Below are 16,462 nucleotides of genomic sequence, written 5' to 3' on the forward strand. Positions count from 1 at the left end.
GTGTCAATACTGTCTATATAAGTAGTGTGATAAAAAGTTAAATATAGGAGAGCACTTAAAAACAGATGTGGAACATAAGGATAAAATAAAAATAAATAAATGCACTTTATTTCAAAGTACAGGAATGTTTGTAGCTCTTTTGAGATAATGTTTGGGAGACTCCGTCAATCTGTGTGTGCTATGCATGCTGCCGATTGGATGCCGCACCTTGTGGTAGGGCCAGATTAATGGAGGTAGCGTGGCACACTAAACTGTCCCTACCTTACCTCCTAGGCTTCTTCCGTGGTGCGGCAGGTCTTCTCCTTGCTGCTGTCATGGCTCGGTGCAGGAGGAGGGCGGCTTGTGATGTGAGTCAGCCGGGACGGGTGGTATGACGTCACCCGCTTCCATGCACAATGTGCAGTGCGGCTTCTCTGGTAGTTGTTCACAGGACTCCGGAAGGTGGAGAGAAAACTGGAATCCTGTGAACAACTACCAGAGAAGCCGCAGAGAATTAGCAGCTCCCCCATTTTTTGTGAGTGACAGCACTCTCACTCTGTGAGAGTGCTGAATCTGCAGTTAACTACAGGGTGTGATGGCATACCATGTCAGCCTTAATAATCAGAATTTCATTGCTTTTTTAAGTTTGAGTGTCACAAATTCAGTAGGTTTTGTGAAGCTTACACGTGTTCTGGTGAAGGATGGCTATCTATATTGGCTGTTAAATATGCTCTGTGTGCATTCCATTTGTGTCTCCCTAGTTATCATGGTGACATCATCTACTGTTTGAGCTCCGGTATCATTAACCCAATGTGGGAACGTGTCAATGCTATATAGTAGTTCTCATATGTTATGTAAAGCTATCAGAGGGTGCAATATTATTATGGTACATACATAGGAGTAGGGGGAACAAGGGGAAGGGGGATGTAGGGGGATGGGGGGAAAGAGAGAAAAATGGGGTGTGAATAGAAACGGAGGTGTGGGGAAGGGTAGGGGATAAAGACAGTCTGAACAGCATAAATGGTGCTGTTACCGTCCCTGTCAGAGTGTTCTGCCTATGAATCAGGGGTATCTATAGGGTATCAGGCTATTTCCTGGTGTGTTTCAGTAATTCCAATTAATATGGCATCGTGCAGTCCTATAGGAACTTAGTTTTGATTTTGTTGTCTCTATTTTAAATTAAATAATTTCCCAGTAATATGTATATTGGTGATGCCTAGAGCTAATGAACGAAATAAAGTAAAATCCAATCCATATTGTAGAATTTGCTGATGTATGTGGAACTGAATGCTGATACATGGTGTAGTGACCATCCCATTGAATTATTAATTCTATATGTAGTTCTTGGATTTGTAATTTAATCCTATTGATCTATCATGGGGAAACAGTCCTGTTCAATATTGGTGTTATATGTCCTGTATAGGGTTGTAATCATGATGTGATCTTGGCTGAATAAGTGTTTGTATTCCAAAAAGGACTCGCTCTACCTGGTTAGCACAATACTGTTAAAATCTACATTTAAGCCCCTTGGAGTCATTGGGCCTTATTCAGACCCGGACGCAAGCGCTGAGCGCTCGCAACAGGGTCGATGTTTGACCACTGGGCATGCGCACGTCGGAGCCGGCTCAGACATGTACGAGACCCGGCTAGCGACGGGCACTCCGTCGCTACGAGTCTCGCACCACAGGGGGCAAGCTGTTGATGGTGATTGACAGCTCACCTCGTTTGGGAGGTGGGCGGGGGAGTGGCTGGCCAAACGGAGGCGTTCCCGACGGAATGCTTGCCATTTGGGGGCGGCCCCACTGACATCAGCAATGATGTCAGTGGGGAGCTTCCTGCTCGATCAGAGCAGGAAGCTCTCTGGGGCTTGCTCTTGCCGAGACCCAACCTGGTCGCGATGGTCACTCGCTAGAGCTGTGGGTGGTAACCCTCAGCTTAGCTAACAACCAGGAAGCCGCACTTTACACCACAAGCGGCCGCCCTCATTCAGAGCGACCGCTTGTATCTAGCGATCGACTCTTAATGAGGGCCATTGTCTTAAGAGTGAAGAGCCACTTAATTTCTTGTCTGTCCAGTGTGTTTGCATGGTTCCTACCCTGCCAGTTTTTTGGTGGTTGTTCTATCGGCAATAAAAACAAACCCGAAAGGTCTGATCGGTGTACCTCTTTAAAATGTTTGGATACACTGTGGTTTTCATACCCAATTCTGATGTTTCACAGATGTTCGTATATTCTAATTTTGAGGAGTCTGATCATCCTGCCTGAGCATGTATATTAACACCTTTTGTCTCACATAATAGCTGGTGAATAATTTTGAAAGTCTTATTTATGGTGCATACAAACGGTCAGATTTTTCATCAGATTTGAACGATAACGATTTAAAAAATCGTTCAATCGTTCAAATCTGATGAAAAAATCGTTCATGTGTAGAAGCATGAACGATGGACGATGAACGATGCACGTTCACGTTTGTTAGAGAACGATATCTGACATCTGACATGTTTGCAGTCAGATTTGTCAGATTTCGTTCTTTTTCTTCAGATATCGTTCAAATCGTTGAGTAAATCGTTAGCAAAATCGTTCAAATCGTTCAAATCATTTGAAAAAAAAAAATCGTTCAAATAGTTCAAACGATATCGTTCAAAAGAAAAATCTGACCGTGTGTATGCTCCATTACTGTGTTGTTGTTTCTTTGTACTGAAGCTCTACTGTGTGCAGTCTTACATCCAGTGACGTGCGGTGAGGTAACTGGCTGGGGAGGTACTGGCTAGTATCAGAGTCGGATTTACAGATACATATATGAACCTGAATGCTCACGTGGGCATTATACAAAGGTGCAGAAGTATATAGTGCTGGAAATTTGGTGTGTTTTTATCAGGGATGTGCGAAAAAGGATAGGCAAGGGAGGCAGTGCCTCACCTGTCATACACTTTTTACTCCAGAGTTTTGACTATAAAAATTATTAGAATAATACAAAGAAGATATTTATAATATTTTCTTTACATTTTTCTTATATTTTTTATGGTCAAAAAACTCTGGAGTATACCTAAGTATGACAGAAAAGGCTCTGCCTCACCTGCCCGCACAATACACTTGCCACAGTCATCTTTAAGCCTTTTCTATTATAATTTAGTATGACAACTGCATTATCCATTGATTTAGCCATCAACATTTTATTATATTGACACTTACACAACAATGATCAGATATTTTTTTGTGGCCAACTTAAGTAATAATATAGGTGATAACAGCCACTATAATTACAATGATGTACTAAAAAGTAATTACAATTTCAATAGTCATAAACACTGTGAATTTAGCTTAATGTTACATTTGTGATAGAGATGAGTGGTTCGGATTCTGTGGAATCCGAACCGCTCCGAACATTAGGGATCCGAGTCGACCTGAACGCTGTTCGGGTGTTCCCCGCCTGACTCGGATCCCCCTTCGAGGCCGAACGGCGGCCTCCTGTTGTCGGATTCTCGCGAGAGAATCCGACGTCAGGGCCCCACTAGTATAGGGCAGAACACTGCAATTGCGGTCTGCCCTACACAGAAACAAACACATAGCCACCAGCAGCAGCTGTGTGTTTGTAATAGCAGCCAATGAGAGTCACACAGAATCTCATTGGCTACTGCACGGAGGGAGCCGGCTGGAGCTCACTCAGTAATAGAGCAGAGAGGACGGCGGCAGGAGCGGGGATTCAGGTATGTTTTTTTTTTCTTTTTTATTTGTGTGTGTGTGTTAGGGGGCGCTACTGGGGGCTTATTACTGGGGGCACCACTGCTAATGGGGGCATACTACTGGGGGCACTGCTACTGGGAGCACACTACTGGGGCACTGCTAATTGGGGCACTGCTAATGGGGGCATACTACTGGGTGCACTGCTAATGGGGGCATACTACTGGGGACACTACTAATGGGGGGCACAACTAATGGGGGCATGTTACTGGGGGCATACTACTGGGGCACTGCTACTGGGGGCATACTACTGGGGGCACTACTAATGGGCATACTACTAGGGGCACTACCACTGGGGGCATTACTACAGGGGGCATAACTATTGGGGGCACTACTACAAGATGCACTACTACTGGGGGCACTGCATAGGGGGCCCTACTACTAAGGGCACTGCATAGGGGGCACCACTACTGGGGGCATTTTGTAAGGGACACCACTGCTGGGGCTTTGTGTAAGGGCCACTATTGCTGTGGGCATTGTATAAGTGGCACTACTACTGTGGGCATTGCATAAGGGGCATTACTACTGTGGACTTTGTGTATAAGGGTCACTACTGTGGCCATTAAGGGGCACTACTGTGGGCATTGTGTAAAAGGGGCACTACTTTATGGTGTAATGTGAAGTAGGGGCACTATGGGCCTGATTCAGAGCCGAACGCTCTGACCAGAGCGCTCGCTCTGAATCAGGGCCCTCCTCCATGAAAATGGAGCGGTCTTGACCATCGCAACCATCAGGCTTGCGACGGAGACCCTGCGGTAGGGTCTCGCTGCCGCAAGCCCTGGAGTGATTTTGGCTCTATCAGAGCCAAAATCACTCCCACTGACATCACTAGTGATGTCAGTGGGGCTGGCTTCAGACGGTAGGCGTTCCCATGGGAACGCCTCCGTCTGGCAGGCACGCCCCTGGCACACCCACCAAAGGGGGCGTGCTGTCAATCAACATCGACAGCACGCCCCCTTTGGTGCGAGACCCGGAGCGATGGAGAGCCCGTCGCTCACCGGGTCTCGCACATGCGCACGACGGAGCTCCCTCCGTTGTGCGCATGCGCAGTGGGGGAACATCGACCCGCTTGCGAGCGGGTCTGAATTACCCCCTATGTGCGATGTACCGTGAATAAGATTGTGCACTGTGACTCCTTGGCCGTAGCCCACTTTGTAAACAAGTACTGTCTTGCACTGTATTCCAATTCCATCTTGCACTGCTTTTAATTTCTGCCACTGCTGTGTGGCAATGTTTCACAGATGTGCTTAAACTGTGGTGTCTGTGTCGCTGTGCCGCTGCTCTGTCAATTAGTAACCAGTCAGCTCTCTGCAACCTTTGGCCAATAATGGTGAAAACAATATTATAAGCTGTAAGATGGTCTAAATTGACTGGAAATTAATGTTATCGAGGTTAATAATACTCTAGGAAGAAAAAAAAAACAATTTATGTGATTTTAGCTTTTTTGTACATTTTTGTAAAAAATCCAAATCCAGTCACTGCAGTGTGGCAAATCCAAATCCAAAGCCGGATGACGAATTAGAACCAAATCCAAATCCAGCAAAAATAGTCCGGCGCACATCCCTAATTTATGAATATCATAAACAGCTCTATTACATAAGGTTAACCTGCATTTTACATTAAGAGGTCATTTGAGGCTTAAAAAGCAGAGTATATGGGGTCTATTTATTAATACCCCTCCAAAAACTAAGATTTTTGTATTGCTGTTCATTGCACTACATTTGTTTTCTGGCATTTTATAAAAAAAAGAAGTATTTGTGGCCAGTAGCACAGCTAGGGCAGGCTGGCAGGCAGGGCATGTGCCCTGGGTAACAGAAGGAGGGATATGCCAGCAAGGATCTAGAGTTGCAACTGTCTCAGCTGCTATGCCAAAGAGTAGGGAGAGCAATGAGGGGGTGGGGACAACCTACAGTTATTCCTTCTCAGGGGCTGTGATCTCCAGCAATAGGTTGCAAGGCCCCTGTTACCCCTGACTGACTGTGCAGGGCACCTCCTCCTCTCTCCTCACTAACAGCAACAGCTTTGGCGGGACCTTCCTGACAGGTGGATGCTTCTTGGGCACTGCTATGTGGCTGCAACAGGAGAGGGACAGATTCGGCAGACGAGATCTCAACAGGTTAGTTAGGGTATGGGGGGAGGGGGGTGGTTGGGCATAGTTTATGGTAGGATATACTAGTAATAAGGAGGTAAGGGGTTACCTGGAGATACAGTATAATGGGCTTAATTAGCATTAAGAATTTTTTAATGAGACTGGGGGATGTGAGTAGGAGTTTAATGTAAAAAAAATTTAATTATTTTACGCTTTTCAAAAGCTGCCGCCGCGTCTTGTTGAACTATGGTGCTCCAGGCAGTTCTCTTAGGCCTGTTGCTGGGAGATGGAGACGCCACGCTGTCAACTCCTGAAGTCCTCCCATTCGGCTGTACGTCATCTCAGCCGGGTCTGGATTGGTTCTTCCTCCTTTTTCTTTCCTGCTGATGCGTTGCTCAGATGCCGGTGGTAGCGTCATACACGTGTTTCCGGTTTCATAGAGTTGGTATCTCTCATTGTGATCTTCCAGTGTCTCCAGTCTTGAGTCTCTTGAGTCTTGTGCCAAGTAACATCCCGCCGGCCCAGTCCGCACTGCAGCATCTGAGGTTCAAGCATAACATCGCTGCTATCTCCATTGTAGAGTGCCTCCAGATTCCCAGTGCCGTATCATACTCCGGCGGCACAGTCCGCATTACAGCATCTGAGGGTCCCCAGCCTTACACCGTGACTACCTTCGCTGTATAGTGGACCCATCATCTCACAGTTGCCGCACCACTACCCGGCGGCATTTACTGCAGTGCAGCATCTGAGTGGACTCAGCCTTAACATCACGGCTATCTCCGCTGCTCTGCATCTCCAGTCACCACAGTTGCCGCACCACTTCCTGGCGGCATTAACCACATTGCTGCATCAAAGTAGTCTCAGCCTTAGCTTCACAGTTATCTCCGCTGCTTTGCATCTCCAGTCACCACAGTTGCTGCACCACTTCCCAGTGGCATTATCCACATTGCTGCATCAAAGTAGTCTAAGTGAAACATCAACGTTACCATCGCTGCTTTGCATCTCGAGAACATCTTCAGTCATCCAGACTGCAGGCCACATCCTTGCCAAGTATCTCCAGCGCTCAAGGCTGCTACCACCTGGTCACCACCCTTGCCAAGTATCTCTAGCCCTCAAGGCTGCTACATGACCGCCAGGTCATCATCCTTGCCAAGTATCTCCAGACCTCATGGCTGCTACGTGACCACCAGGTCATCATTCCTGCCAAGCATCTCCAGCCCTCAAGGCTGCTACATGACCACCAGGTCACCATACTTGTCAAGTATCTCCAGCCCTCAAGGCTGCTACGTGACCACCAGATCTCCACCATGTCAAACTTCTCCAGCCTTGGCCTGCAACTGCACTATCCTTCTGTTGAGCGCATCACTCCAATAATCCTCAGCACTATCGCCTTCCTCAGAGGTGAATCTCACTCGGGATTCATTACAATGCTATTGGTGCCAATTAACAATGGGCATTATGAAGATAATTACTGTAAAGCGGTATATTGGGTGTTTTTCTATGAAATTAAAGTAGTTTATGATTTTGAGAAAGGGTTCATTATTGATGAGGAAATGTATTGTATGGCTGCAGGCCAGGCAACAGGGGGGTACAATGGGCACACTTGTACCGGGTCCCAAGATTTCAAGGAGGCCCAGCCACTCGAGGAATCTTAGGAGTCTAGTTCATATGTCCTTCGGTTGCTGCTACTTTCCTGTGCTGCTGCAGTTTTCAGCAGGGCACAGACAGAAAGAAGAAGCCCAGCATCCAGCTCAATAACTTTTTTTTCCAGAGCAGCATGCATGATGTCATGATGTAGTTCTGCTGGATGGCAGAGGAGCCACAAAGATGAGCAGGCAGCAGAAGACAAGTGTGGGCTGGAGCTGGAGAGGCACAGGGCTGGGTGCTGGAAATATATAGACACAAGGTGGATGAGGCTGGAGATGCAGAGACATTGGGGGGATTCTAAAGACATAAAGCAGGGAAGACAGTGATTTGCTGGAGAGACACAAGAAAATGTGCTTGAGAGACACAGGGGGACATGGCTTAGAGACAGGAGGTATGAGAATGGAGAGACATGGGGGGATGAGCTCATGGCCAATCAGCCTTTACCTATCGGGTATTATATGGTGGTTACTAATACTGTTTGTACTATATGGAGGTCACTGATGCTCTCTGCATTACATGGCAGTCACTATGGCTGTCTGCATTATATGGGGTCACATATTTAGAGGGTGATTATTATCTATTGGGGAAGGGGGGAGCGAGATTAGTCTTTGCCCCAGGTGACAGAAAGCCTAGCTTCACCCCTGTATGGGGCAGCTGACTAATACACTTGTGACACTGGCCAGCAGCTTTATAAGTAGGCAAAACATTATCTTCCTGGCGCTGGATCTTGCGTGTTTTGGATTGCATATTACATTCCCTCCCTCATAATCGGGTTCCATTTCACACAGGCAACTGGAGGGAGAGGGTGTGGGACTAAGCAGCAGCACTATGCGGCACTAAAAAAACATCATTAGGAGGAGTGGACTGGAGCACTGTGTTAAAAAAAGCCTACAGGGGCACTTTGTCATAAAAAAAAAACACTAGGAGCACTGTGTTAAAGGAGCACTGTATGTAGAGGCACTGTGGACTGTGGGCTGCAGCACTGTGAGGCACTAAAAACGCCATTAGGAGTAGACTGGAGCACTGTGTTAAAGCCTACAGGGGCACTGTGTCATTTAAAAAAAACGCCAGTAGGAGCACTGTGTTTACTTAAAGAAGCACAGTTGTCATTTTAAAAATATGCCATTAGGAGCACTGTGTTTAACTTAAAGGGTCACTGTGTAATAAAAAAAAATGCCATAGGAGTGCTGTGAGGCAGTGTGCTTTATGCTCAGGCACTGTTAAAAAAATTAAAATAAAACTTTTGTGTTAAAAAATATAGGCCCTCATTCAGAGCCGTACGCTCAGAGCAGAGCGCACGCTCTGAATGAGGGCCGGGCTCCATTTTCATGGAGTGTCCTCCTGGACGCTCGTATAGCTGTGGGTCACCACCCACAGGCTATATGAGCGTGCATTGTGATGGTCGCGATGGTCGAGACCATCGCGACCATCGAAATTGCGAGCCGGAGCCTGCGGTTGAGGTTTTCAACCGCAAGCTCCGGAGTGATTTTGGCTCTATCAGAGCCAAAATCACTCCCACTGACATCACTAGTGATGTCAGTGGGCCGGCTTCTGACGGGAGGCGTTCCCGTGGGAACACCCCCGTCAGGGAGGCACGCCCCCGGCACGCCCACCAAAGAGGGCGTGCTGTCAATCAACATTGACAGCACACCCCCTTTGATCGGACACAACGAGCGAAGGACTTTCCTTCGCTCGTCGCATCTGGCGCATGCGCACGACGGAGCTCCCTCCGTCGTGCGCATGCTCAGTCCATAACATCGACCCACTTGCGAGCGGACAGCCGCTCGTGAGTGGGTCTGAATCAGGCCCATAATGTCATTAGGGTGCCACCATTACTAGGAGCTCTGTGAGGCACTGTGTTGTGTGTTTATGCACTGTTAAAAAAATTAAATAAAACTGAGGTGGGCTAAATAATATAACGTCATTAGTGTGCCACTGTTACTAGGAGTACTATGAGGCAGTGTGTTGTGTGTTCAGGTGCTGTTAAAAAAAATAAAATAAAACTGTTGTGTTAAACAAACATCATTAGTGTGCAACCATTACTAGGAATGTTGTGAGTCGATATGGATCAGTGGATAGAAGACAGGAGCAGCAACCCAGTACTAGTGCTGTGGCTGCTGCCAGCAGTCATGATAGTCCTTCAACATCTAATAAAGGTGATCCAGGGGAAATAAAGTTTAAGAAAGGGCACCTGAAATCTAACCAGTATTTCACAATGGTAAAGAACACATCACCTCTAATACTAAAGGGAAAATTTGCTGCCGAAAAATGTAAAATTGCCAATATTGACACATCTATTGTGACTCAATCTGATACACTAAGCATCAATGGTGGAGGATTATTTTAATGACAATTTACAAATTAGCATGTCATACAGTCCTTTTGATTACTGATAGGGAAAAAAGACAATTTGGAGCACCTTGTACAAATTAGTTTTGATGTATTTATGTTGCCCACCCTCCAGTGTGTACTCAGAATGAATGTTTAGCACAGATAGAAAAACTTATGAGCGATCGGCATAGGAGGCTACTTTCTCGAAATTAGGGTAAACTGATGTTCAGAAAAATGAACTACAATTTCTATGAGGAAGGCATTTGCCATCATATACAATAAAGTACAGTGACTTTAGTAACAGTGGATTCAAGTGGGGATGAGCTTATATTGTTTGATGATTATATTAACATGATGAGGATGAGGATGATAATGACATCTTCCTACTGTAGAGATTATTAACAATGCTGTAAACTGCCTTAAGCCTATAGGTAGCTTGTTTTGTGGGGGCCCAAACAAACCAAGCACTTCAGCCACAAAAGTGGCAGTCCCTGTCACTGAAGTGCTTGGTTTATTAATCTGTGAATGTCCTTTCTAATATACAACAAAAGAGTGGGTGGGTGGGGCAATTCCATCGTGGACCAATGTTAATGTCAAGATTGTGTGTGTTTGACAGGCAGCATACTGTATATTACAGTACTTTACTGGGCCATTGTGTTCTGTAGCTTACAAAACCATCTTTTTTTCTGTCTCTGAATAGTTAAAGTGGTTTATAGTTTTTTTTCTGTGTATACATTTAGTTTTATTGTAAGAAAGCAACTTGTACAGCTTAACACAGTGATATTCAACCTTTTTCAACTCGTGGAACACCGAACAAGATTTTAAAATTGCTAAGGCACACCATCAGTCCCTCATGGAAAAAAAACACACAGATTGGCCCCCACAGAAAAACAAACAAACACATTGTCCCCCACAGAACAAAAATAAGACACATTGGGCCCCTCAGAAAAAACTATAAAACAAAATGGTCCCCACAGAAAGAAAACAAACACAGACATTGGCCCCCACAGAAAAAAACAAGCACATTGGCTGGTGTCCACAGAAAAACAATCACTTTGCTTCCCACAGAAAAAATTAAATCACATTGGCCCCACAGAAAAAAATTAAATAACCAGCTGAGAAGGCTCACTGTTGTCCCTGTCCTGTCCCTCATCAGCTGGGGTTGCTCAGTCACATTCAGTGACTGAGCACACAGTGCAGAGCTGGGAGCAGTGTGCAGGCAAGCGTGCAACGCAGCGTGCGTGCCGCCGCATCTCCATAGGTCACGTGCAAGTAAAGTCAGCACTGACTGCACTGACCTCGCGGCACACTTGACAACTGCTCGTGGCTAGTGTGCCACGCTACAGTGGTTGAAAAAGGCTGTCTTAACAGTTAAAAATTAGCATTTTTCCTTTCCAGAAAACAAAAAAGTTTGATAATGTCATTCCAATATTCTCCCTACAGGGTCCTTCTGAAGAGAGGGTGTCATGGCTGGGAAATCACAGTATTTTTGCTTTTATTTTAAAAGTGTCTTAAACTGCATGGATGCCTTCAAAAACATCACAAAATAGCAAACAGAAAAAGCCATATTTCCAAAAATTGGTGAAAACAATATTGTTAGCTGCGAGGTGATCAAAATTTACTGGAAATCAATGTTATTGAGGTTAATAACACTGTTGGAACAAAAACAGGCCCAAAAACATGATTTTAGCTATCTTTAACAATTTAAAAAAAAAAATCCATATCCAAAAGCAAAACACTTGAGGGTGGTTTTGGCAAATCCAAAACCAAAACACGACGATGAATTAGAACCAAAACCAAAACACAGTGGTCCGTGTACATCTCTAATTTTCAACCATCTGCCCGGGAAATCAATGCCTGAAACAGTAAACACTCAGCATCCAGCTGCACTCTGCATGGATGTGCAGACACTATTCATGCGCTATTGACACCTGACACAGTGATACACCACTTGCACTAAATGCTCCTAAAGTCCTTCTTCACTGATCTCTCTTCCCCTCTGGAACTGCGCATGTGTCGAGGTACATTACCGTAGTCGCACGCTGTATGTCTTTATTTACAGTGTGATCTACAGACGGAGCGATTGGGGGAGGCAGCGGTGTGTCGGCTAAAAACGCAGGCATGTCTTGACTGTTTAAGAGATGTGTCACATCCTGCATCTGCGATCTCGTACACAGGAAACAGGACTCTGGTATCTCGTTGTGGCGGTTATTCTGATTGACCATACACTCACTCAAGGAGTCGATGTTTGCATGATCTGCATACAATGCTGCGTATGTGTGTGCAGTTGCGGACAGTTGTGATGGTTCAAGTGGTTGTATCAGTACAAGTTTCAGTGGCTGTTTCATTAGCTGCGACAGCAATAGTGTACAACTCTCAATCAGGCCCAATGTACTTAGACTGTGAGGTCCAACAACGGCGTACGGAATGATGTGAATGTTAAGTGTTGCGTATTATGGTAACACTATATAAATAATAATAATAATACAATATAATTTCCTCCATTCATTCTACTGTACATCGCACTAACGCTATGACAATATACTCCAATATGTTGATATTGTTTTTAATTGTGTTTCCATTATTTGTATCACTTATAATCTATGTGATCAAGAAAATTTATATATTTATATTTTCTGTTTTAGATGGGTTTTTTTCATCACATTATACAGTACCATATCGGGCCTATTTACTAAAGTAATTTTATTGGAGGATTTAAGTATTTGTTATATATCCCCATGATGTATTAATAGGGTTCCACAGGAGGGGCGGGATGCATGACACATCGTATTTGTAGTGTGATGCATTCCGCCGGTCACCGCATGCATGCCAGCGTTGGCAACGCCGGCATGCATGACGATCCCCGCAAAGGTCCGTTCTGACGTTAAGAGCGGCCCTTTGCATTGGAGGGACTTCCGGGTCTATGACTCAGAAGCCCCTCCGGCATCCTTCTGCACATGCGCAGAAAGAAGCGCGTGCCGCTGGGGGTGCTGGGAGGGATCCGATTGGATCCCTCTGTCAGTACTCTACGGAGAAAAGCCCATAGCCCATAACTCTATCAGGAAGATTGCGTTACCCACCGCAGCCAAGCATCGTATTCCGGGGCTTGGTGCATATGAAAAATGCGGTGAAACCCGCATTTTTGGCATTTGACCGCATTTTTACCCTTGATGCATCTCGCCCAAAATAACTTTTGATGGCATTAGCAATTGTAGCCTTTAGATGACATAGGCTTCATCGTCACGCTTTTTTCAGAAACGGGTCCTTTTGGATCCCTCTCCATTAATGTTTAGTAGCGCATGCGCAGTAACTCTACTGGGCCAGGACCCGGAAGTAAATAATCGCATAAGCCATCACTTTACTTTTTTGACTTCACAAGGACAGACTCCTACTGATCCCATGTCCCAGCATGTTATTCTTCATACATTTTCCCGATACATAGGGCCTCATTCAGAGGCGGTCGTAGGATGCAAGCGGTCGTTCAGAAACAGGGCGGCCGCTTGCATCCTGAACGGCCGCCTCCATGTCGGTCGTTAAGCTGTGGGTTAACACCCACAGCTCTAACGACCGCTCAGGGAGATGGTCGCGATGGTCAAGACCATCGCGACCATCGGGACTTACGACGAGACCCTAGGGTAGGGTCTCGTCAACCTTAAGCCCCAGGGAGCTTCCTGCTGTGTTTCAGCAGGAAGCTCCCCACTGACATCACTGATGATGTCAGTGGGGCGCCCCCAAACGGCTAGCGTTCCGGCGGGAACGCCTCCGTTTGGGCAGGCACGTCCCTGCCCGCCCAGCAAACCGGGCGAGCTGTCAATCAACATCGACAGCTCGCTCCGTCTGCTTCGAGCCCGCTAACGATGGATCACCCGTCGTTAGCGGGGGCTCGCGCATGCGCACGACGGAGCCGACTCCGTTGTGCGCATGCCCTGTGGACCAACATCGAGTCGGTTGCGAGTGCTTGGCGCTCGCGACCGACTCTGAATAAGGTCCTTAATGTCTTATTACTGCGATATGAGGAGGTAAGAAATGATGTTGATCAGGCCTAAATTGCAGACAATGACAAATTGGCTCCTAAATAAGAAAACAGATAGTCCGGATGGTCATTTTATATTTAAGTGAATGAGTTATTATTTTACTGCACACAAAATTTAATTTTAGAATATAAACAAAAAAGAATAAAAATGGTTTAACAAAAACAATATAGTGAAATGTTCTAGCTCTGAAATAAGTAATCTCCACACATGAAATAATCTCCATTTCTACAAGAGGAGCCGGCAACACCACGCCAAGCTCTAAGCATAACATGCAGCAGTGACACAGAGGCACAGATCCCTTCACTAAGATTGGTCTTGCAGTACACATAAGGTACAGGGAACAGTACACAATAATGTATATTTTAAAAGCATATGGAAATGCATTATACATGAAAGACATCTGTAGTAGAACAAGAAAATGATATAAAAAAATGTGAAACTTACATGTTAAAGACGTGATCTCCGTGGCTTATAGACAACTTTAGCAAAAGTGCTATTAATGGTAAAATGTCCACGTTTCAAACATCATCAAACGAGGTCCATTTTCCTCTCATACATTTTCTCAGCATATTTTCTGATACCTTTCTCTGGATTCTTGCTACCATTCCGGATAACTCACTTAATGCTTCATTGGCACATCTGGATACTAGGTAGATCAACTGAAACCAACAAAACAATCAAACAAAATGTATAATGTTCCTTTTCTCCGCCTAATATTTTAAGCTTAAATCATGAAAAAAATCCTTACATTTAAAAGCACTTTCTTTAAATCAAAATCCAGAGATCTATAGGAGAAGAAGAGAGAGTCATCCGTTTCCAAAGGAAATGTTTGCAGGGAGGGTCAGTAATGTGCCTCATGTAAGACGTCTTTCAGAAAGATTCTGTGTATGGCAAAGAAGCTGCCAGAGATCCCAGCATGCAGTCTGGACAACATTTGGTTTCAATTAAGGAAAGAAAATTTAGCTCACAATAACACTGGCTTCTGTCAGAGCCCCCCCTTCTACCTTCCTTCATTGATCCCAACATGGTTTACAGTGCACAAAGTTATATCCAAATAAAAATCCACTGCAGAAATGTTTTATTTTGTAAAAACACAAGAAATCAGACTCCTTACACTAGGGGTGTGCACCGGCCACTTTTCGTGTTTTGTGTTTTGGTTTTGGATCTGGATCTTTCTTCGTGTTTTGGATCTGGATTGGTTTTGCCAAAACCACCCTTCCGTGTTTTGGGTTCTGGGTTTTGTGTTTTGGATCTGTATTTTTTTGAAAAAAAGCATAAAAACAGCTAAAATCACAGAATTTGTGGGTTTTTCTGCTCTATGCTATTATTAACCTCAATAACCTTAATTTCCACTCATTTCCAGTCTATTCTGAACACCTCACACCTCACAATAGTGTTTTTATGTCCAAAAGGTTGCATCGAGGTAGCTGGATGACTATGCTAAGAGATACGAGTGGGCGGCACAAACACGTGGTCCATCTAGGAGTGGCACTGCAGTGGCAGACAGGATGGCAGTTTGAAAAACTAGGCCACAAACTATACATAATGCAAAGAAAAAAAAGAGGTGCAAGATGGAATTGTCCTTGGGCCCTCCCACCCACCCTTATGTTGTATAAACAGGACATGCACACTTTAACAAACCAAACATTTCAGCGCCAGGGTCTGCCACACGACTGTGGCTGAAATGATTGGTTCGTTTGGGCCCCCACAAAACAAGCTGGCAATTAATCTGTCCCTGCACAAACTGGCTCTACGGAGGCAAGATGTCGTCCTCATCCTCCTCATCCACCGATTCCTCACCCTCTTCAGTGTTGTGTACATCCTCATCCTCACAGAGTATTAATTCATCCCCGCTGGAATCCACAACCACAGGTCCCTCTGTACGTTCTGGAGGCTGGTCTCCCTGGAAGAGTTGATAATTCATTTTATGAACATCATCTTCTCCACATTTTGTGGAAGCAACCTCCTACGCCTTTCGCTGACAAGGTTCCCGGCTGCACTAAACACTCTTTCGGAGTACACACTGGAGGGGGGGCAACTCAGGTAAAATAGAGCCAGTTTGTACAGGGACCTCCAAATTGCTTCTTTTTCCTGCCAGTACAGGTATGGACTGTCTGACATGCCTACTTGGATGCTGTCACCGATGTAATCCTTTAACAGACAGACGCACGCTTGTCGCTGCTGCTTTGAGGATGCAAGTGCGGCTACAGCCCACACAATTCACAAAGACAGAAAAAAGAAGAAGAATATTTTTATTGTTTGTGTAGCACACTTTGAGGGTGTCACCACCCTTTAACAGACAGACGCACGCTTGTCGCTGCTGCTTTGAGGATGCAAGTGCAGCTACAGCCCACACAATTCACAAAGACAGAAAAAAAAGAAGAGTATTTTTATTGTTTGTGTAGCACACTTTGAGGGTGTCACCACCCTTTAACAGACAGACGCACGCTTGTCGCTGCTGCTTTGAGGATGCAAGTGCGGCTACAGCCCACACAATTCACAAAGACAGAAAAAAAAAGAACAATATTTTTATTGTTTGTGTAGCACACTTTGAGGGTGTCACCACCCTTTAACAGACAGACGCACGCTTGTCGCTGCTGCTTTAAGGATGCAGGTGCGGCTACAGCCCACACATTTCACAA

The 16,462-nt window shown here is 45.3% G+C and overlaps 1 protein-coding gene across 2 annotated transcripts in view; it reads right to left on the reverse strand.

Annotated features, from left to right (window-relative positions):
* DDR2 (discoidin domain receptor tyrosine kinase 2) overlaps nucleotides 1–14,679 on the reverse strand; it is a 268,529-nt gene extending 253,850 nt beyond the window's left edge. For both annotated transcript variants that reach the window (XR_015872921.1, XM_088459057.1), the window contains exons 1-2: nucleotides 14,569–14,679; nucleotides 14,265–14,479 (exon numbers count right to left, since the gene is read on the reverse strand). The gene's annotated coding sequence lies outside the window, so the exon portion shown is untranslated. The remainder of the gene's footprint in view (nucleotides 1–14,264; nucleotides 14,480–14,568) is intronic.
* Between the last annotated feature and the right edge of the window lie 1,783 nt (nucleotides 14,680–16,462).

The sequence above is a fragment of the Taudactylus pleione genome, unplaced genomic scaffold, assembly GCF_031769625.1.
Source record: "Taudactylus pleione unplaced genomic scaffold, aTauple2 ptg000889l, whole genome shotgun sequence".
Taxonomy (NCBI): Eukaryota; Metazoa; Chordata; class Amphibia; order Anura; family Myobatrachidae; genus Taudactylus; species Taudactylus pleione.